At 50.0% G+C, this 22,710-nt stretch overlaps 1 long non-coding RNA gene across 1 annotated transcript in view; it reads right to left on the reverse strand.

Annotated features, from left to right (window-relative positions):
• Positions 1-21,092: 21,092 nt before the first annotated feature.
• The window catches only part of 1700069L16Rik (RIKEN cDNA 1700069L16 gene), a 32,349-nt gene continuing 30,731 nt past the window's right edge, over positions 21,093-22,710 (reverse strand). The window contains exon 3 of the long non-coding RNA NR_033216.1: positions 21,093-21,488. This is a non-coding gene — a long non-coding RNA (RIKEN cDNA 1700069L16 gene). The remainder of the gene's footprint in view (positions 21,489-22,710) is intronic.

The following is a 22,710-nucleotide window of genomic DNA, read 5'->3' on the forward strand; positions in this document are numbered from 1 at the left end:
TGTATTCTAACCCAGTCAGTTTCTTAATGGGTAAGTCATGGCTGCCTGATTCCAAAGACGTCATCTTCTAGCAGTCGCCAATCCAACACTCCAATTAAACAATTGTTTCCTAATGTTTCAATATTTATCATGTGTGTGTGTGCATAACTGTGTATGCATGCATATGTGTGTGCATGTGTGCGTGTCTCTGTGTGTGTGTGTATCTGTGTATGTGTCTGTGTGCATGTGTGTGTGGATGTATGTGTCTGTGTGTATATATCTGGGTGTATGTCTGCATCTGTGTGTGTGTGTGTGTGTGTGTGTGTGTGTGTGTGTGTGTGTGTGCGCGCGCACATACAGAAGCATACCATGCATGCCTGTGGAGGGCAGAAAACAACTTGTGACAATCAGTTCTCTCTACTATATGGGACAGGGCACCACTGAGTCATCTCAGCAACCCCAATCAGTAGGTCTTTCTAGTATGGGGATACCCCTGGCATTCCCCCTCCTGGGAGCAGGGCTCCTCCCCAGATAACTACGGAACACTCACACAGTAACCTTCACAAAACCCCAACCTGGGGACCGGGTTCTTGCCAGGTGAGTATGAATGTGCTCCGATCCTGTCCCCAGAAATCCTCTCCCAGGGTCCACTGAAGCTCTGGATTCTCTTAACCTCTGAAAACGTAATGGCACAACCATCAGCCACCTAGAGAACACAGATGACCCATCGCCAATAAATCACAAACTCCCAGAGACACTTCTGCATAAATGATGGCTGCTCACCTCAGTGGGCAGGCTGGCTGCAGGATGTTTAATGTTCCCTGGGAAAAAGTGAAACCCTTTCCTGCTAGGGGTGGGAACAGGGAACTGAGAGGCAGAAAGCTGCCAGGAATTTGGACAGAATCAGACCCACACTCCTTCAGGGTGGGGTTGTGGGGAGAACAACAAGACCCCAGTGCTAAAATAAATAGATATTGACTCAAATACCTCAATTATAATCCCAACATTTTTAAACAGTTACATTTTCGTCCCCTTTCTTCACTTGTAAAGTAGAAGTTCAGAGGTTTTCTACGTGGAGCCTCCTCCCATGTGCCATTAGAGACCACCAGTCATCTCCATCTATCTCCACAAGAGATAGAGGCTTGCAGAGGAAACACTAAGGCCAGCAAGGCAGGACTCCAATGCTGCTCTCTCTCCCACACGCTGAACCCCTGTGTCCTGTTGGCTATGTAACCACCACGCGTAGGAACTGGAGAGGAAGTCCTAGGCATGTACCCCACCCAGGCCTTCTGTGGGCTGAACTGCAAAATGGTGTGTGACTCATGTCGTCTTCCTGTGTGTGCGCCCAGGTTCTGCTTCTGTTCTGTGAGATTCCCGGAAACAGTTAAGCAAGCCCAGATGGACATTCCCTCTAGGGTGCCTGGTGGGTGCTGGGTCCACGCACATCCAATGGTCTGCCAAGGACCAGTTGGGGGTTCCAGCTGGACCTGTCTCCAAGGAACAAGCTCTAAGCCTCTGCCTGGAAGCCAGTGGTGAAATCCAACTGGGCAGGCCTGTCTTGAGATATGCCAGACAGACACAGCAGTCCCCCGGGAGCCTCTCAGAGCAAGTTTTCCCTCACCCCACCTCAGGACACCATGTGCCTGCATCCCAGCGAGACACAAACATCGACGCTTGAGCCCTCATTACTTTAGGCTCTCCAGACACTCCAGTTCCTTCATGCCTCCCCATTCCCACAGGTGTAGCCATGGCCACCACAGCTGAGAGGGAGGCGCCTCTGTGATCTTTGACAGAATGTTTGAGGAAGCTCCTGAAGAAAGGGAGAGTTGGCTTTCAGCTCATGGTCTCTGAAGATTTCAGCCAGTCACGGTGGCATGGCTGTGGGAGGGATTCAGCCTGAAGTGGCCTGAACACCAGGCGGTTGGTCCATCTGATAAAGAGAAAGAAGGACTTGGATGGAGACTAGAGAAGGAGGAATCGCCTTCAGTGACTCCCCAGTGACCAACCTCCATCAGCCAGGCCATAGCTCCTGGGAGTTCCACGGCCTCCCAAACAGTGTCACCAACTGGAGACACAGCAGCCAGACATATGAACCTGTAGACACTTCACATTCTAACCATCACAAAAGCTTACCTAAGTGGGGACTTTGCTGTGTGTTTTTGTTTGGTTTTGTGTTTTCATGTAACCCAAGATGGCCTTTGAACTTGAACTCAGTATAAAGCAGAGGGTAGCCTTGAACTCCAAATGCTACCATCACACCTGGTTATGCAAATCCAGAGCCTTACCCATGCTGGGCAAGCACTCTACCCACTGAGGTACACTTCCAATCTAATTGGTTAAGTTAGATACTAAGGAATCAAAATCATTCCCCAACCAGATCTCTCTCAAAGTCCCAATGTAACAATAAAGAAGAGAAACAGTGTGACAATCCCAGTCTGAGATGTCTCTCTGTTCTTATCTCCCAAAGCAGCCACAGAACCTCAGAGAATCCACATTATAAACCACTGTCCCAGACACCTGGAGAAACAGGCCCAGAAAAGAACTCACCTGGTCCTAGAGTCTGGAGAGAGGGAGGGAGGGAGGGAGGGAGGGAGGGAGGGAGGGAGAGAGAGAGAGAGAGAGAGAGAGAGAGAGAGAGAGAGAGGAAGAGAGAGAGGGAGGGAGGGAGGGAGGGAGGGAAGGAGGGAGAGAGAGAAAGAGAGAGAGAAAGAGAGAGAGAGGAAGAGAGAGAGGGAGGGAGAGAGAGGGAGAGAGAGGGAGGGAGAGAGGGAGGGAGGGAAGGAAGGAGGGAGAGAGAGAAAGAGAGAGATAAAGAGGGAGAGGGAGAGAGGGAGGGAGGGAGGGAGGGAGGGAGGGAGGGAGGGAGGGAGGGAGGAGAGAGAAAGAGAGAGGAAGACAGAGAGAAAGAGAGAGAGGGAGAGAGAGGGGGAGGGAGGAAGGGAGGAAGGGAGGAAGGGAGGGAAAGAGAGAAAAGGAGGGAGGGAGGGAGGGAGGGAGGGGGAAAGGATGCCATACTGAGACCCCTGCTTAGCAGATGAACTGGTCTCCAGCCAAGGCCCAGTCTAGTTGTAGGCTCTCTCCCTGCCCGCCCCCCCCCACTGGTTTTTGGAGACAGGATTTCTCTGTGTAGCCCTGGCTGTCCTGGAACTTACTTTGTAGACCAGGCTGGCCTCAGACTTAGAAATCCGCCTGCCTCTGCCTCCCGAGTGCTGGGATTAAAGGCGTGTGCCACCACTGCCCGGCTGTAGGTCACTTTTTAGCAACAGTGGGGGAATGATGGGTCTGCTTATTAGGAGACTAGTTGACTCGACTGAGTATTGAGGTAGATTGGCTGGTCTATTGCTCCATTGGATCTTCAGGTAGATGGCTGGGCAATTGACTAAGGTTGGACAATCAGCCCATTGATGACCGTTAAATCATCAACTGGTTTCTCTGCCTGGGTCCTCAGTTGTCTTGTTGAGTGAATGAGTTTATGGGTGGTTGAGCAGGTAGGTGCTCAGACTACTCTAAGGCCTCCCTAGCCTGCCTTCTCCAGCTCCATGGCTTCAGTTTCCTCCCCGTTGGTGTTCCAGACACCAGTGATGGGGAGACAAACAGCAGCTGCCTCGAGAACCCAGACAGAACCTCGGATCACAGCCCAGTCCCTGGAGCTGAACCAGTTCTCAGCGTTTGTTTGCAAGATTACTGGCTGGTACAAAATTGCCTCTTCACCTTGGGTCCAGAAAATCTGGAGAATACCATGTAAACAGCCCCATAAATACTCCGGAAGGACATTCCAGCCATCTGCCACGCCCTCTGTCCTCTGACAACTGACTGTAGGAGTCTCGTGTTTGCCCATATCTTTGCAAGGCCAGGGAGACACAGTGGGAGACAGGCCTGGTTTTGAGCTATAGAGGAAATTGAGTCCTCTCCTCCCTGAGGGCTTCACTAGTCACCCTTCTGGGTACGTGGAAAAAGATGGCGGTTCAGGACAGCACCAGCTGCTTCCCTCATGTTAACTCCTTCAACAAGCGGGGGTTAGGGGCTACAGAAATGGCTCCATAGGTAAAGTGCGTGCTGTAGAAGCTTGAGACTCTGAGTCTGGATTCCCAGACCCCACATAAAAATCCAGGTAGTGACAGTAAATGCATGTAACCCCGTGCTGGCTAAGACAGAGACAGGCAGGTCCTGGGTCTTCACTGAAGCACCAGCAGAGGCAAAAAACCGAGCTCCAGGTTCAGTGAGAGATTTTTATCTTAAAATACTAAGGCAGGGTCCTGAAGAGATGGCTCAGTGATTAAGAGAGCTTGCTTCTCTTGCAGAGGACCTGGATTCTGTCCCTAGCATCCATGTGGTGGTTCACAACTGTCTTTAGGTACCAGGCACATGCATGGTTCACACACACTCAGGCAAACGCTCACACACATAAAAATAAATAAATCCTTCCGAAATGTGTAATAGGATGAAGGGGCTTGAGAGAGACTCAGTGTTGAAAGAACTGGCTGCTCTTCAGAGGAATCAGCACCCACACGGCAGCTCACAACCACCTGCAACTCCAGTTCTCGGTGGCAAATGCCTTCGCTCACTGAGTCTGAGCCATCTCTCTCACCAGCTTCACTTCACCAATGTCTAATGAATAAAGATTGTAATAGTGGCATGAAGCTGGTCACCCAAGTCAGAAACAAACAGGAGACAACAATCTATCAAGCAATGCCTGTGCACTGTGTGGCTGGTCCGGTTCTAGATTTTTCCCAGCTCCCAGTTCCAAGTTCCCATAAGAAGCCCAGGGCGTGGGACCCAAGCTGCACTGTTCTTCCGCTGTGGACAATGGAGGGTACCGAGGGCAAAGCCTGGCAAGGTCTCTCCATCAGGAGGAATTCTGGTTCAAGTTCTGGTTGTCTGAGTCCGGAGCCTGAGTCCTTAGCCACAGTAACCCTCAGGTCACAGTGACCCTGGAAGCAGTCCAATAAGAATGTGTTATGACCCCACCTCTGTGCCAGCGTGGGAGCGGCACTCCACCCATCTAATCAGCTGTCTCCTTCCTGCTCCCAGCTTAAGCTTTTGGGTCCCACCATTGAGTCTGCCCTCTCTCTGTCACCCCCCAGTCCTGCCATTCAGCCAAATCCCTCCACATACATACACATACACACACACACACACACACACACACACACACACACATACACATACACATACATATACACACATGCACACACCTGCTGTAGTTTGGATATAGGGAGCGCCCAGCAGAGGCCCTCAGAGAAGCATGTGGCCATGCCACACTCCAGAGGGACCGTGAAAGGCATCAGAAGGGACAAGCAGAACAAATTCACAACCTTCAAGCACCAATCATGAGCATAAATCTGACTGGTGTGTAAGTACCTGTGCTTTCAGTAAATGCTTATTGAGCACTTCGATGGTTTGTATATGCTTGGCCCAGGGAATGGCAATATTAGGAGGTGTGGTCTTGTTAGAGTGGGCATGGCCTTATTGGAGGAGGTGTGGCCCTATTGGAGAAGGTATGTCACTGTGGGTGCCGGCTTTAAGACCCTCATCCTAGCTGTCTGGAAGTCAGTATTCTGCTAGCAGCCTTCAGATGAAGATGTAGAACTCTCAGCTCCTCCAGCACCATGCCTGCCTGGACGCTGCCATGCTCCCACCTTGATGATAATGGACTGAACCTCTGAACCTATAAGCCAGCCCCAATTAAATGTTGTCCTTGTAAGAGTTGCCTTGGTCATGGTGCCTGCTCACAGCAGTAAAACGTTGGTTTCCTGGCTCTGTGCTAGGCACTCAGATTACAATAGTGAATAAAAATGAGGCCCAGGCCTAGGTTCATTCTATTACATCAGGCGGGTGCTCTGAGGGTATTTGCAGGGGCAGGGGATGCCTTCCTTCAAAGGATGTAGATGACCAAAGGGTCCCTAAGGATGGTGTCCCAGTTGGCTTTCTATTCCTTTGATACACACCATGACCAAAAGCAACAGAGTTGATTTGACTCTGTCATGGAGGGTTGGTGTGTAAAGGATGCTAGATGAGGGACTGTGGGAGCAAGCTGGCTGTGACATCTGTCATCTCTGCTCACCAGGCTTGATTCTGCAATCTGGCTAGCTAGGCAGTCTCTAACCCGACTTTACTTTAGATCAAAGAGTGTGACAGAGCCGCAGGCCATCTTCAGCCAAGGGTGTTTGAATAGCTGTGTTCCTCTGATAGGTCGACCAGGAAACAGCCCTGAGGAGTGATTGGGATGGAGTGCGGGGGGGGGGGGGGGGGGGGGGGGATGTGCAGGGGTGGGGGGAGGGGGGCGGGTAGAGGGGGTCAGGGAGCCATCCCAGAAACAGAATAGGTAAAGCCTGAGAGGCAGTGAGAAAAGTCTCACAGAGGACCCGGCAGAGCTCCCCCTGGCAGAGAGTGGGATGCAGTGAGTGAGGTTCAAAATAGAAGCCAAGGCTAAACCTTGGAGACCTGCAAGGGATTAGGAGTTTGTGCCAAGGGCCATCAGAAGCTGTTAAGAGTTCTAAAACAAAACAAAAACAAACAAAAGGCCGGGCGTAGTGGCACATGCCTTTAATCCCAGCACTTGGGAGGCAGAGGCAGGCGGATCTCTGAGTTCGAGGCCAGCCTGGTCTACAGAGTGAGTTCCAGGACAGCCAAGGCTACACAGAGAAACCCTGTCTCGAAAAACAAAACAAAACAAAACAAAAAAGAGTTCTAAAAATGTAGGTGAGAGTTCCTGGAAAGAACCATACCACGCCCTTCGGTGATTGTGGGAGGTTGGAATGGTGCTGGTCCAGCGCTGAATTACAATCGATCTTAGGTTATCTTCAAGCCCTGTAAATAGACTTCCTGCCCACCTTGCCCACCTCTATCTGAATCTGACCTAATGTCCTTGTGACTCGCAGGTGAAATGTGCTTCTGGAATGTACTGATTTAACAGACAGACCGATACCTTCCAACAACCAAAAGGTTGGGTGTGGCGAGATGTGATCTGAGACCCGTAATCCACTTACCTGCTTTGCTCTAACTGCCCACCGAGTGCTTCTAATATTTCTACCAATGGATTTGAAAAGTAGCCTAATTTTATTAATGTCTTTGCTCTCTTACTATAATCTTCACCAATGGCTACTACATGGAACATGGAATTTGGGGGCACCTGAATCTGTGTCCCCATTGGTCAGGCCTACTTACCTCAGCTCCTTTTTTTGTGTAGCAGTATAATCTAAGCAACAGCCCTGTGACTTGTTCAGAAGCCTTTCTGTGGGACACATGGGATGTGAATGCCAGCCGCTGGGGGGTGGGGGTGGGGGTCACTGTTCCCACAATAGTTTTCTTGCCTCCAGGTGGCAAACTGGACTTTCTGATGTCTCCTTCTCAGTTCTGTTTTTGAGTAAGACCAGGGCATGGGTGGGGTTCCTCTCCTCTGAGACACCATAACTGCCTCCTAATGCAGAAATCCACTCGGTACCCCAGAAGAGCACCGCCACCCTCGTTCCACACAAAATGAGCAGGTTTGCGGAGGCTACCCGACCTGCTAGGATCGGCCCCGGGTGAGCATGTGGGTGCCCATCTGGACTTCTTTCTCCTAACTGTTCCCCTCGGAGCACTGAGGTCCTTGAACACCATCTGCCATAGTGAGCCTTGCCAACCCAGGCAGGCAGGTGTCCTGGTACTGGCTCTGCCAAGGAAGAACATCCCTTGGCTTCCTGCTTTGGTTGCCATTGTCCACTTGGGTGGCTTCAGTCTGGCATAAACTATGCCTTAGTGCCTGTACTGGTGGTTTTGTGTATCAACTTGACACAAGATGGAATGATCACACAGAAAGGAGCCTCCCTTAAGGAAATGCCTCGATGAAATCCAGCTGTAAGGCATTTTCTGGATTAGTGATCAAGGGTGGGAGGACCCATAGTGGGTGGAGCCAGCCCATTGTGGGCGGGGCCATCCCTGGGCTGGTAGTCTTGGGTTCTATAAGAAAGCAAGCTGAGCAAGCCAGGGGAAGCAAGCCAGTAAGTAACATCCCCCCATGTCCTCTCCATCTGCTCCTGCTTCCTGACCTGCTTGAGTTCCAGTCCTGACTTCCTTTGGTGATGAACAGCAGTGTGGAAGTGTAAACTGAATAAACCCTTTCCTCCCCAACTTGCTTCTTGGTCATGATGTTTGTGCAAGAATAGAAAGAAACCTTAATGAAGATAGTGCCCCTCCAGCCTGGGAAAGCAAGAATCCTATGTAGCCCAGAACAGAAATAAGGTGTGTGGGGTCCTGCATCTAGTCAGTCAGTTGTCACGGTTAGGGGACCAGGTGACTGGAGCAGGGTGTCCAGCAGCAAGCCATAGAAAGAAAAAAAAAATACAGTGTGGATCTTGGGCAAAGAAGGAGACGGCTCTCTGGGGAGGGCTCCTGCCCAAGCTGCACTCCAGATCTAGGCCTATTGGCTGTCACGTCTATGTCTCTCCATGCCCCGGTTCATTCCTATACCTCTGAGCACCCCACCCCCAGCACCTGGGTCAGCAGAGGGACCATCTACTTTCAATGGAAAGGATGTTTGGGCAAGGGACTGCAAGGTCTAGAGAAGGCAGGAGCCAGGCAGCTGTTCCCTTCCCTTTTCTGATCTGGGCCAGATCCTAGAGCAGAGGGCACTGGGATGACACCAGCCACAGGTCTATGATGAACAAAAACTCCTTTTCCACAGTTCTAAGGGCTGAGAAGTACAGAGTCCAGATGCTAACATCTGACAGAGGCTTCACTGCCTTAAGGGCAGAGGAGGAGAAAGAAGAGGGGGAGGAAAGGAGGGATGGAAGGATGGACGGCAGCCAGGTCCTTCCCCGAAGAGCAAGATTGTCATGAAAGATGGTGTTCTAATTACCATTCTATTACTATGAACAGATACCAGGGCAAGGACAACTCTTATAGAAGAAAACATTTAGTTGGGAGCTTACAGTTTTAGAGGTTATTCCATTATCACTGTGGTGGGAAGCACGGGTGGCAGGCAGGCACTGACAAAGTAACTGAGAACCACATTATGATGTATAAACAGAGAGAGAGAGAGAGAGAGAGAGAGAGAGAGAGAGAGAGAGAGAAGACGAGACTGGGGCTTCTGTGAGTTTTTTGAAACTTCAAAGCCTACCCCCAGTGACACACTCCCTCCAACATGATCAACCCCCTCCCAATCCTTCTAATCCTTTCAAACAGCTCTACTCCATGGTGACTCAAATAATGAGCCTATGGGTGTTGTATGATATTTGATCACACTGTGACCTCAAGATTGTCTTCTTTACTTAAAAAACGAAAAAACAAACAAACAAACAAAAAAAAAACAACAAACTTGTCTATAGTTGCAGTATAGCTCAGCCTTAACACACACCCTTAATCCCTCTAGCTGCAATACAGATACACCCTTAGAACACACCTTTAATCCCAAATAATGAAGGCAAAGTTAGTTTGTGGAAAGAAGCACCCATGTCTGAAAGTGATGTCTAATTGAGTGGCAGACAAAGTGATGAATCAGAGAAAGATCTGACAGAACAGGATAAGCCCAACTCTCACGAGAAAAGAAAGGAAAGGAAAGGGAAGTTATATAAGGGACAGTGAAGAGAGAGGTGGGGTTTGATGGGGGACAGTTGGTGAAAGAAAGAGAGAGAGAGAGAGAGAGAGAGAGAGAGAGAGCAAGCCAGACACAGAACGAGCCAGAGAATGAGAATGAGCCAGAAGATTAGAACACAAAACACTCTGATCTGCAGCAGTTAAGAGTATTGCCTCTGTGTTAGGCAGCTCACAACTACCCGTATACCTCCAGCTCCAGGGGATCCAACCTCTCTGGCCTCTGTGGGGCCCTGAGTGCACATACCCACCCAGAGACATACATGCACCTAACTTAAGATAATAAAAAAATCATTTTAGTAAAAATAAATCTTTTTAGAAAGCAGCTAGTTGCACATTTATGATGCTGTGCCTTTTATGTCGGGAACACCTTAACCTTTAGGGATCCTAGTTTAACAGTGAGTGGAGCCCTCCTCACCACACCCCCTAACCCACCCCCACCCACGGGCAGATGGTGAGGGAGCATGGCCATGGGGCGTGGGCGGGGCCGGACTTCGCACTGAAGCTGAAGGTCCTGTGAGAATTTTCTTGAGTCCTGCTGTCAAGAATCCTGCTTGCTCGCTCACTCATCCCTCAGTCTGTCAGGACAGCTGTCAAGGCAAAAGACTAACGGCCACATCCGAACAGCCTAACCAGACTTTAGTGCCCGCCGCCGTCCCCGCCTATGGGGCCAGAAACACAGAGCTGATGTTTCATGTATCCCTCCGGCTCTGCAATTTAATTCCACAGCTTCTGAGGCTCAGAAGGTCCACAAGGCGCAACCATGGACCATGATGGCAGGGACAGAGAATAGAAACCCAAGGCAGAGGGGGAAGGGCAGGTGTTAATGTGACAAGAGACAAACGTAAGACCGCAGGACCAGCTGCTGCTTGGCTGTGTGGTCCTGGGTAAGTTATTCACTCCTCTGAGCCTGCTTCTCTGACTATAATAATATCTACATGGTGTCCACTCCAATCTGCACTCACACTAACCCAGGTCAGGACTCCAGCAACCCTCGCCGTCACCCTCACAGGCAGCCACAGCATCGCCCCTTTGCACAGACAGAGCACCTGCAGCCCAGCTAACCCAGCTGAACCAAAGCTTCCAGGTACCTGACCTGGAAGCAATGCTCAATAAACAAAACCAATACTACCACTATTGCTACAGTATCTTTCAGGGCCCCTGTTTGAGCCCAGCAATAAGTGTGTGAGGTTGCTGGGTACTGTGTACTGTACCTGGGGAAACTGAGGCTGAGCAATTAAATGGAGTGCCCACAGCCATGTGCACCTACTAAAAACTTCACTCTGACCTCACGCCCACTCCCTTTGCAAAGCTGTTGATACCCAGACCCACATTCAGGGGTTATGATTTAGGGGTGGTTTTATTTTGTTTGAGACAGAGTTTTGTGCTACATAGTCCTGGCTGGCCTCTAACTTACAGTGGTCCTGTGCCTCCAGAGTTCCAGGATTCAAGCATGTACCATCACACCCAGGCCCAAGTCTAAAGTCGGGTAGACGGACCAAATCCCAGACAGAGAGGCACGGATTCCAAAGGAAAGACTTGGGTTCAAATCCTGCATCTGTCCCTGCCCAGGTGTATGAGGTGGCGAGGCTGTTCACCACAGAATGATGAATGGGATAAAACACAGTGAGACAGTCAGTCATGTGGCACTGAGAGCAAGGAGAGAAAGAGACAGAGACAGACAGAGACAGAGGAGGGGGGCTTTCTGCCCAGTCATGCCACGCAGCAGCTTCTGGGAAAAACGCTTACCTAAGCTTTTTTCCTCTCCTGTACAAGACTCATAGTCCCAGACTGGTGGAGTGGGCCAGAGTTCTGAAAGTCACTTTAGCAACATTCCCCACAGACAGACCACAGCAGGCAGCTGTCACCAGGTCCCCATTTGCCTTGGGAGGTAAGCTGACCCAAGAAGCAAGAAAATGCGCCCAGCCACTTTCTCCCTGACCCAGGAAAGGTTTCTGACCTTCAAGAAAGGCTGAGCTGCCACTGAGCCTCAGGTCACTCTAGAAAGGTTTCTTAAAAAACATTCGAGTGTCTGATTTCTGATCTGGCTGAATCGAGGGCTGAATGGAGATGAACATAGAGCATGCCCAGTGTTTCTAAGCTACAGGCCACTCTACACCTGCCCTGACAGAAAAGGGCCCTGGCTTCAGCCCCCTGCGCTCTCGGAGAGGGGCCTCCCTCCCACACTCACAGCTGCACCAGGATAGGAACAAACCAAGTAAAGATATTTACATCCAGCAGGAAGTTCAGTCAGGAATCCTTTTCTCCTCAAAAGCTTGGGGAAACTGAGGCAGCTCTGTAGCTAAATGTTTCGCCACGTGGGATAAGCAGAAGCAGGTCTCTGATAACGTTCAAGCCGAAAGCATCCTGCCAGACTCTGATGCTGTGATGAAATACCAGAAGCTGGGTCCTTTTTCACATAAGAGGATTATTTTCTGAGTCCTGGAGGCTTGGCAGTGTTGTGGCTACCATCTGCTTGGCTCTCGTGGTGAGGGCCCTAGTGGTAAATGGCTTTATGCCACCAGGAAAGGAAGCAAGAAACAGGAGGGACCGAACTCACCAGTGTGACCATCTGTTCTAGTGGGAACAGAACCAGTCCCGCTAGACTTGACCTGGTCCTCTGAGAGGGCACTGATTCAAAGCTGGAGGCCTCACTACCCAGGCACCTTCCACTAGACCCTGCCTCTCCCGTCAGCATCTGCAGATGAGTTAGTTACTTGTTACGCTACAGTAGCAAGATGGCTGACAGAAGAAATTAAAGGAAGCAAGGGCTTGCAGTTCCCATGGATACAGCCCACCAGGGCCAGGGAGCCATGGCAGCAGGATCCTGAGGAAGTAGGTCACATTGTGTCCACAGTCAGGAAATAGAGAGAGAAGGATGGTGTGAGCCCTAGCTCTCTCCATTCTATGCAGTGTGGCCCTGGCCTAGGAAATGGTGCCACCCACTTTTAAGGGGGCTCTTTGGACCTCTATTTACCTGATCTAGAAAATCCTCTCAACAACTGTGCCCACAGGTGCCTCTTGTATGACTCTACATTTGGTCAAGATGACTATCAAAATAGCATCACAATTAGGGACCAAGTATCTAGCCCTGGAGCCATTTACAGGCCTCCACACCCTTGGGAGCAGATCATGGTAACCCGGCGGCTTTGAGAGGGAATTACAGTGCCCCTGTGGCCTGCTGGGAAGATTTTCAGTGAACAGAAAATGCCAGACAACTCCTCACTTCTGGCTCTTCTGCCTCCCTAACCGGAAGTTTTAGTGAACCCCGCCAGGCTCTCTAATTGCAGCCACCATAGCCACCTTCATGCAGCTTAAGGAAAAGATCTCACACGTCTAACCCAAGGTCAGGGCAGAGGACACGCAGCACATTTTCCCAGCATCTGTGGAACAAGCTTTGCCCTTTATCAGTGTGTCCTGCCCTCCATCACTCCCTCCCCAATGCTATTAAGCGGTTGAGCCTTGCATCTCCATAAGCAGCAAGGTAGGGAGGAGAGAAAACAGCAATTTCCGAAGGATTTGAGACCATGTAATTTCCTTTCCCCGCTGGCACTGTCCTCTCTTCTCTCGCGGAGCACAAGCGAGCGTGAGTGTCCTTCAGTAGTCAATGACTCCAACGTCTGAGAAGCCTGCCCTGACTCTCCCGAGGGGAGTTGTGGGAGTGCCTCCATCATTCTTGTTTAGCTCTCCTGGCACTGGAGGGGCGAGGGCTCCTGGCACTGGAGAGGCGAGGGCTCCGCTGAAGAGCCCTCAATGTCAAAACAATCCCAGCCACTGCAGGAAGCCTGTCTTTATTTATGCCTGCCTACCGGGGCTGGAGAGATGGCTCAGTGGTTAGCAGCGCTGGCTGCTCATTCAAACGACCCCGGTTCAGTTCTCAGCACCCTCAGAGTAGCTCACAACCATCTGCAACACCAGGTCCGGAAGATCAGCTCCATGGGCACCAGACGCAAAACACACAGATGAAATACTGGGTAAGCCGACAGCTTATTTAGCAACGAACATCAAGAAACAGACAGCTCCATATCTTGTCTAGTGCAGTGGAAATTATATTCCATGTATGGAACTTGCCGTCCTGGAATGAAACAGACCCAGGTTCAAATCCCTCTGATCCATATCACCTGTCTGATCTTCATTTTTTTTAAATGGAAATTATATAGTAATTCCTGAGGTTTGGGGGGGGGGGGCAGTAGAGGCCGGGGTGGGGAGTTGTACATAAGTGTGAGATTCTTACAGAAACATCAGTTCATAACTTTGTGAGTGTGTGTGTGTGTGTGTGTGTGTGTGTGTGTGTGTGAATAAGCTGCAGGAAAGAGGAGGCAAGCAGTAACCAACCTGGAGGCCATGGAGGGGTGCTGCCTACCAGCTTGATCCCCATGGCCTGCTCAGCCTGCTTTCTTACAGAACCCAGGACCACCAGCCCAGGGATGGCTCCACCCACAATGGGCTGGCTCCACCCACAATAGGCTGGCTCCACCCACAATGGGCAGGACCTTCCCCCATCAATTACTAATTATGAAAATGCCCTACAGGCTTGCCCACAGCCTAATCTTATAGAATCACTTTCTCAACTGAAGCTCTCTCCCCTCCAGTAGCTACAGCTTGTGTCAAGTTGACAGCCAGCGCATGGATGACTTAGGCAGTAGCATTTAGGAGGCAGAAGACGTGTTGGAAGACTGGATGGAACAAGAAGAGACAAGGGCTTGCTGGCTTTGTAAAGTGTGTGCCTCCGTGACACATAACGAGAGTCAGACGCTGCCTCTGGAAAAGGATCAGTCCCTGGGCATCCTCAGGAAAGCCAGTTTAAAGATGAAGTTGGGGGAGTGTGTAAAATTCTTTACTGACAGCTCATAAAGACTCATGGTGCCTCCAGCCACCAAGTGGTCAAACCACATAGCTTTTTATTGACTATAGCAGAGTTGTTGGCTTCTGCTGCTTGGGGTTACCTACAAAAGTCCCAAATCAGGAAGAGCTCCTGTCAACAGATCTGTGTGGCTTTCACCCGGTGCCATGAGCCCCACCAAGACTCACAGAAGACCCACACACTTAAGGCAAGGCAGAAATGCAGAGTGCCAGGGCTGAGAGAGACAGGGGTTTTAAATGGGTTGGAAAGAGGACGCCCTGAGTCCTTATGATGCAGCTCTTGTCTGGAATTCCAGTCATTGGAAAGCTGAGGCAGGAAGATTGAAAATTTTAGGTCGACCTGAGTCCTGTAGTAAGATCTTGACAGGAAGGAAAGGAAAAGTTGAAAGGGAAGAAAGAGAAGAGGAGAGTGGAGAGGGAGGGAATGGAGGAGGGAGAGGAATAGGGGAGGGAGAGGAATGGGGAGGGGGAGGAGTGGGGGAGGAATTGGGGAGGGAGAGGAATGGGGAAGGGAGAGGAATGGGGAAGGAGGAGGAACGGGGGAGGAGGAGGAATGAGAGAGGAAGAAGAATGGGAAGGGGGAGAGGGAAGGGGAAGGAGGAGGTATTGGGGGAAGGAAATATAGAAGAAGATTTTAGATCCTCACTTCTCAGTGGGAAGAAAGCATCTGGTTAGCAGATGCAAGCCATCTTCTCAGAGAAGGAAGAACAACAAAGCCAGAGCTCATACACTGGAACTGAGAGCCAGGGGTTATGTATCTTCAGGCCTTGAGAACCAGCTTTTAAAGACACAACTGTCACCTTGTGCCCTGATGTGTTTCAAGGTTGCCATGGACCAGGAACTTTCAGGGTTCTGTCTTCCACTCATCCCAGATGTAAAGAACTGGGGGCAGAGGTCACCATCCCTGGGACGACATCCTAATGTGGGTAACTGTCCAGGCATCCATAAATGCTCTGTTGCCTTCATCACTGGGGCCTGTCTTAGTCATCACTCTATTGCTGGGGAGAGACACCAAGACCATGGTAATTCATACAGAAAAAAAAATTGTGGGCTTGGTTACAGTTTCAGAGATTTAATCCATTATCATCAATGGCAGGAGAGTAGCTGTCATCATGGTCCTGAAGCTGTAGCTGAGAGCTACATCCTGGTCCACAAACAGAGAAAGAGAGGGGAGGGAGGGAGGGAGGGAGGGAGAGAGAGAGAGAGAGAGAGAGAGAGAGAGAGAGAGAGAGAGAAAACAGACAGACAGAGATTCTGAAATGGGCTTTTTAAACCTCCAAGCCCACCCCCAGTGACAAGGCCACACCCCTGAATCCTTCTAATCCTTTCAAACAGTTCCACTCCCTGATGTCAAAGCATTCAAATATAGGAGCATATGGGGGCCACTCTTATTCAAACCACCACAATGCTAAAAGCCTTCACAGCCTGAGAGTCCTCTGAATCCCTGGGAGAATCACATGAAACCCTGGCCTTCAGTCACAGCCATCAGTGCATACATGTTGACTAGCAGATGGTCAGATGTCTGCATGCAAGTGAAGCCTCTCTAGGTATAAACATCTGGCTCCAGTTCCTTGCTGACTTATTTTAAGACAAAGTTCCTTGTAGTTCAGGCTATCCTGGAACTCGCTATGATGCCAAGGATCACCCAGTCTCCACCTCCCTAGAGTTGACATGGTAAGTACAAACCACAGTACCCATTCAATGCAGTGCTGAGACAAATCCAGGGCTTCGTGTATGCTAGGCAAGTGGTCTAACCACTTAGCAACATCCCCAGCTGGGGAGACAGCTCTGTGGCTCTATGCTCTCCAGAACACCTGAGCTCCCCAGCATCCACATAAAAGCCAAGTCCAACCACTCATGATTGTAACCCTGTGATGGTTTGTATATGCTCGGCTCAGGGAGTGACGCTATTAGAAGGTGTGGCCTCATCGGAGTGGGTGTGACCTCTTCAGAGTGGGTGTGGCCTTGTCGGAGTGGGTGTGACCTCTTCAAAGTGGGTGTGGCCTCGTTGGAGTGGGTGTGTTGCTGTGAGTGTGGGCTATAAGATTCTCATCCTAGCCACTTGGAAGTCAGTCTTCTCCTAGCAGCCTTCAGATGAAGATGTAAAACTCTCAGCTCCTCCTGCCCCATGCCTGCCTGGATGATGCCATGTTTCTACCTTGATGATAATGGACTGAACCTCTGAACCTGTAAGCCAGCCCCAATTAAATGTTGTCCATATAAGAGTTGCCTTGGTCATGGTGTCTGCTCACAGCAATAAAACCCTAACTAAGACACCCCCAAAGCTGGGGAGCAGAGAGGCAGGCAGGTCTTGGGGACTCGTTGGCCATCCAGTAAAGCCAAAACAATGAGTTATGGGTTCAAGGAAGAGCCTATCTCAAACAATAAAATACAAAGCAATAGAGGAAGACATTCCATGTTGACCTCCAGCCCCGAGCCAGGGACACACGCATACACACCAGGCACATAAGCGTGGGAGAGCACGCACACATATACACACATACACACAGTGCATATATACACACAGACACACACACATACACGCATTGCATTCACACACACAGTGCATACACATAGAGACACACACATGCATGCATTGCATACACATGCATGCACACAGACACACACTCTGCATACACATGCAAGCACACACATGCACATGAGTGTGGGTGAGCACTTGCACATACACACACAGTGTGTACACACACAGACACACACATGCATGCACTGCATACACATACACTCATACACAGTGCATATACACACACAGAGACACACATGTGCACACATTGCATACATGCACACACAGTGCATACACACACACATGCACTCATTGCATACACATACACACACAGTACATATACACACAGAGACACACACACTGCATGCACAAGCACACACTGGGTTTTTATCTAAAGAAATGGAGACAGTGGGAGAGGATAACAGGAGAGGAACCAATCTGCACCTCCAGAAGATTGCCCTGGGTGGGGGTGCAAAAGGAATAAGGAACACAGTTTTGAGGGCTACATCCATTCTTCTTGTGTACCCCCAGACACATACCTAGGACTCTGTCAGGGATAAACAAAGGAACAAGCTGGCTCAGGTCACTTGGATCTCTCCATCTGTGTGGCAGAATATAATTACATTTCTTCTACAACTCTCCCAGGCAGGATCCCAGACCAGGGGGAGCCAGAGGCAACTGGAGGTGCCCTTGAGTTAATTGGGAACACCTGGGAAGAGATATGGTTTTGCCTTCGACTTCGTAAGCCTAATTAAGGAAGCTACGGTCTTGCTAAATGGACTGGCTCCAGAGGATGCACACGGCAGAAACTTTTAATCATCTTTCTGAAATATTCTGGGAGAAGTACAGTGGGATTTGGTAGACACACATAAGCTGGTGAAATTAGATTTCCAGAACTCGGTGGCGGTGTTATATCAGAAGTAAGCTCTGTCCTTCATTCTATAGTGTGCTGCATCGGTGCGGCGCGAGGGACACAGCTGTGAAGGAGACAGATTGGCCCCTACATCCAGGATCACAGTCTGATGAGGGACAGAGATTGATGAGCAGTTACTAAATGCTGATGGTGAACATTCCCTCACCCTAGCCACGCCCTCTTTAGAAGTCTATCTTGCAGAAACATTCGCCTGGGTATGCGATCACGTAATCCGTGCTGCTGTCCCCAAAACATCAGTAGTAAAAGATAAATCAGCGACACCCTATGACATCACTTCAGATGCAAGACGAAGGCCTGGGGTCCTTGTAGCTGGACTTTTAAAAAGTTCCACAGGGAGATAGCCCTGTGACCTCGTCTGCATCGTAAAGGTTCATCCCCCAAGATGGACGGAAATGGGTCCCATCCATCTGGTATCTGGAGATTATCCCAGCTCCATCTCTCGGATGGGAACCAGGCAAGGAAGTATCCTGACTCCCAGTTAAAGCGCAAACTTCCAGCTGGTGAGAGGGCTCAGCGGTTAAGAACACTGACTGCTCTTCCAAAGGCCCTGAGTTCAAATCCCAGCAACCATATGGTGGCTCACAACCACCCATAATGAGATCTGACGCCCTCTTCTGGTGTGTCTGAAGACAGCTACAGTGTATCCTTTGGGCTGGAGAGAACTGGGACTGAGCAAGCGGACTTGACCGGAGTGAGCAGAGGTCCTAAAATTCAATTCCCAACAACCACATGAAGGCTCACAACCATCTGTACAGTGTACTCATATACATTGAATAAATAAATAAATAGATAAATAAATAAATAGATAAATAAATAAATAAATAAAACGCAAACTTTAACTCTCTTGACTAGGGAGCCCCGGATGCCAGGTCCGTTTGGCATCCCTCGCCTAGAGGATCATCAAGTCGTGAGGATCCTGGGCAGATGGCAGTCACCCTGCTTCACCACGCTCTGTGCAGGATTTACTGATGTCACTGCAGCTACACAATGCCCACGGTTGGAGAATTACTAAACAAGATAGCACAGCGGCAGCTGATTTATGAATCCAAGGAACCATGCTGCGCAAGCCAATCAATGGGCAGAAATTTGCATATTAATGAAAACTCATAAATAATGCAGCGATGGCGTACAGCGTTTATGCCAGCTCCTGGGAAGGGGATGCTTGGTGCTGGAACCCAGCGGGGCTTGTTACAACCTGATGTGACAATCCGGTCCCCCGGATGTCCCTTCAGGAGGTCTGGAGTATGTAGCCTGTGAGTCACACATAATCAGTAACCAAGAGCTGCTACTGCAACTGCCACCCCAGGAGATACATGCACACGTGTGTAAACACGTGAGTGGACTCACGCACACTCCCATGTGGAAGTCAGAAGTCACACTCCAGTGGTGAATTTTCAAGGCAGGGTCTCTTTCTGGGACGTGAGGCTTGCCAATTAGGCTAGACTGGCTGGCCAGTGAGCCCTAGGAACCCACCTGTCTGCGCATCCCTGATACTGGAAATATACATAATCTTAGCTTTTTTATATGGATTCTGAGGGCCAAACTTCTGGAGGCCAGCACATAGCAAGCACTTTACCAACTGAGCCATCTCCCCAGTTCCCTCCCCTCCAGGAAGGGCACTGGCCACTGGGAAGACTGGGGGAGGCTGTTTCTGCTGTGCGCTGGCCTTGTAGCCCCCACAAGATCCTTGTGGCCATGAATACACCTTCCTCAAAGAGTGCTGGGTATGGTTTTGGTGGTGGTGGTGTTATAGGGATGCCTCTCTGTGTGTAGTCTATGTGTGCATGTACATGCCATATGTGAGTACACACTGTGTGCACGCCATGTATGTATACACTGTGTGTGTGTACATGCCATGTGTGTGTACACACTGTGTGAGCATGTCTGAGTGTGTGTGTATATGCCATGTGTGAGTACACACTGTGTGTGTATGCCATGTGTGTGTACACATTGTCTGTTGTATGCTGCGTGTGTACACACTGTGTGAGTATGTGAGTGTGTGTACATGTCATGTGTGTACACACTGTGTGTATGTGTGTGTGAGTGTATGTGAGTGTGTGTGTGTGCAAACCATGTGTGTGTGCACACTGTGTGTGAATGTGTGTGAGTGTGGGTGTACATGCCATGTGTGAGTACACACTGTGTGTGAGTATGTGTATACTGTGTGTGTACACATTGTCTGTGTGTATGCTGAGTGTGAACACACTGTGTGAGTATGTATGTGTGTACATGTCATGTGTGTACACACTATGAGTATGTGTGTACATGCCATGTGTGTGTACACACTGTGTGCGTGTATATGTGCATACCATGTGTATGGTGGTACCTGTGGAGGCCTGGGGAGGCTGTCAGATCCCCTGTAGCTGGACTTACAGGCAGCATGCAGTCTTAAGCAATGACCCTCAGCCTCAAGTGGTTCTCAAGAAGATCAGATGAGGGAGACACCATGATGGGCGGGTCCCTGCAGGGCAAGAAAACTCCAGGTCCCAGCAATTGTAGTATTGTTGTTTCCCTTTTTCCCCTGAGATAACTTCAGATCTTTATTGTAAATGTAGCACATAGGCGTCCTAAGGCATCTGTGCAGATTCCTCAAACCTGAATAGTTCTTCAGTTTGATCAGACAGAGCGCTCATGAACCAACGTTGCAGCTTAAAACCACATGTTTTCTTCCTGCTTTGAAGTTAAAGACTGTGAAGTCGCTGAGGTCAGTGTGTCCTGGGCTGATGCCTGGGATGGGTGACCTGCCTCTGAAGCCATCCACAGCCTCAGCTCGGGTGTCTTCTTCCATCTTCAAGGTTGAGGCTTGAGCAAACGTCCCTCTCTATCTGCATCATCCCTTGACCTCCATGCTATTTATGGCTTGATCCACTTGGCCCTCTTTCTGCTGAGGAAGTATGGGATTCCTCAGGCCCCTGGACAACCCCACACACTCTCCCAGCCTCAGCCGCTTCAGCTCAGCCACACCAGCAAAGTCATTTTAGCCTTGGAGAGGGACGCCTATTCAAGCTCATGATTGACAGTTGGGCTGGAAGGAAACATTCAGAGGTGTGTAAATTTTTTGTTTGTTTGTTTGGTTTGGTTTTTTCGAGACAGGGTTTCTCTGTGTAGCCCTGGCTATCCTGGAACTCACTCTGTAGACCCGGCTGGCCTAGAACTCAGAAATCCACCTGCCTCTGCCTCCCTAGTGCTGGGACTAAAGGTGTGCACCACCACGCCTGGCTGAGGTGTGTAATTTTAATGTATAAAACATAAATGTAATTATTCTCAGTGGCTCCAAGGACATAACTACAGAGATACACTAGATAGATGTGTATACCCATAGATACAGAGGCACGGCTGTGAGAGGCATTCTTCAGCACTGATGATAACCTCTCGCCATTAATATATCAACACACGAATGTTCCTGGGAAACACAATCTCACAGCAAACTCCCCGATCCCTGACTCTCACGTCCTCTTCTGCAACGATCCATGAGCCTTATGTGTGGGGATGTTTGGTAGATGTATCCGCCGTGGATGGGCTCACAGCTCTGCATTTTGATTGGTGGTGCTTTCTCCAATGGTCTCTGTCTGTTGCAAAGAGAAATTCCTTCGATGAGGGGGCGAAGACTGCATTTATCTGTGGGGTGAAAGAATAAGTGTTTGTAAATTGTTGTTAGGGATTATCTGGTTTAGTAAAGGGGTGGCTGTGGAGTCTCCTCCAGAAACCAGGACTTCACTAGCACCGGGTTGTTAGCTAGGTTTCCAGCGCCAGGCATAGTCTCCTTGTTGAATAGATCTTTTTTTTTTAAGATTTATTTATTTATTATATTTAAGTACACTGTAGCTGTCTTCAGACACTCCAGATGCAGGAATCAGATCTTGTTATGGAGGGTTGTGAGCCACCATGTGGTTCCTGGGATTTGAACTCAGGACCTTCGGAAGAACAGTCGACGCTCTTAACCACTGAGTCATCTCTCCAGCCCACTGAGTGGCTCTTAAGCCCAATTAGAGAGCTGTTGGTTGCTGTCGTGATGTGTGTACCACTACTGCAGCCCTAGGGTCATCCTGCTGCCATGCTGTCATTGATGCGGGTCACAGCTGGGCGGTACTATTGATTGTCCCCCTCCTCTGAAAGTTTGCATGGAGCTGCCCAGAAGCGACCCGTTTTACAGAGAGTACCTGATCAACTCCCTGGTTCACCAGGCCAGCGTCCACCCAGCCAGCCGCCTAGGACAGCAGTAGTGACAGTGAGAAGGCAGGTGGTCCATGCCTAATGGGGAGGGGGAGGAGCTAAGCAGAGGAAAGGGAGGAGCTAAGCAGGGCAAGTGGCTTAGCAGGGGAAGGGGAGGAGCTCAGCAGTGAGGGGCTTAGCAAGGGAAGGGGAGGAGCTAAGTGGGGAGGGGCTTAGCAGGGTAAGGGGAGGAGCTAAGCGGGGGAGGAGGAAGAGCCTTGAGGGAGGAGTTAAGCAGGGTGGGAAAGGGGGAGGGGCTAAGCACTGGGGCAGGGCTTAGGGGGGAGGGGGAGGAGCTAAGCAGGGGTGGGTGTGGGGAGCTAAGCAGTGTGGGGCCTCCCACCTGTGTTGCTGAACCAGATGCTGCTCTTTAGTCAGAGAAATTAATACAGGTAACACGATTTTTTGGGCTGTATTGCACCTTGCTAATGACGTCTTTAAGGGTCCTTTAGAGGCTGAATCCCAAGACCAATTAGAATTCACCTGGGATGGATGACAAGTCACCGTCCTTCAGCGTGCTACCTCAAGGTCACCCTCACAGTTCCACTGTTCTTCATGAGATGGTGACCTGGGACCTTACGGTACTACCTGTCCATTCTGTGAAAAGGGTGTATTTCCTCGATGGTAC

This window comes from Mus musculus, chromosome 5 (genome assembly GCF_000001635.26).
Source record: "Mus musculus strain C57BL/6J chromosome 5, GRCm38.p6 C57BL/6J".
In the NCBI taxonomy this organism is placed as follows: domain Eukaryota; kingdom Metazoa; phylum Chordata; class Mammalia; order Rodentia; family Muridae; genus Mus; species Mus musculus.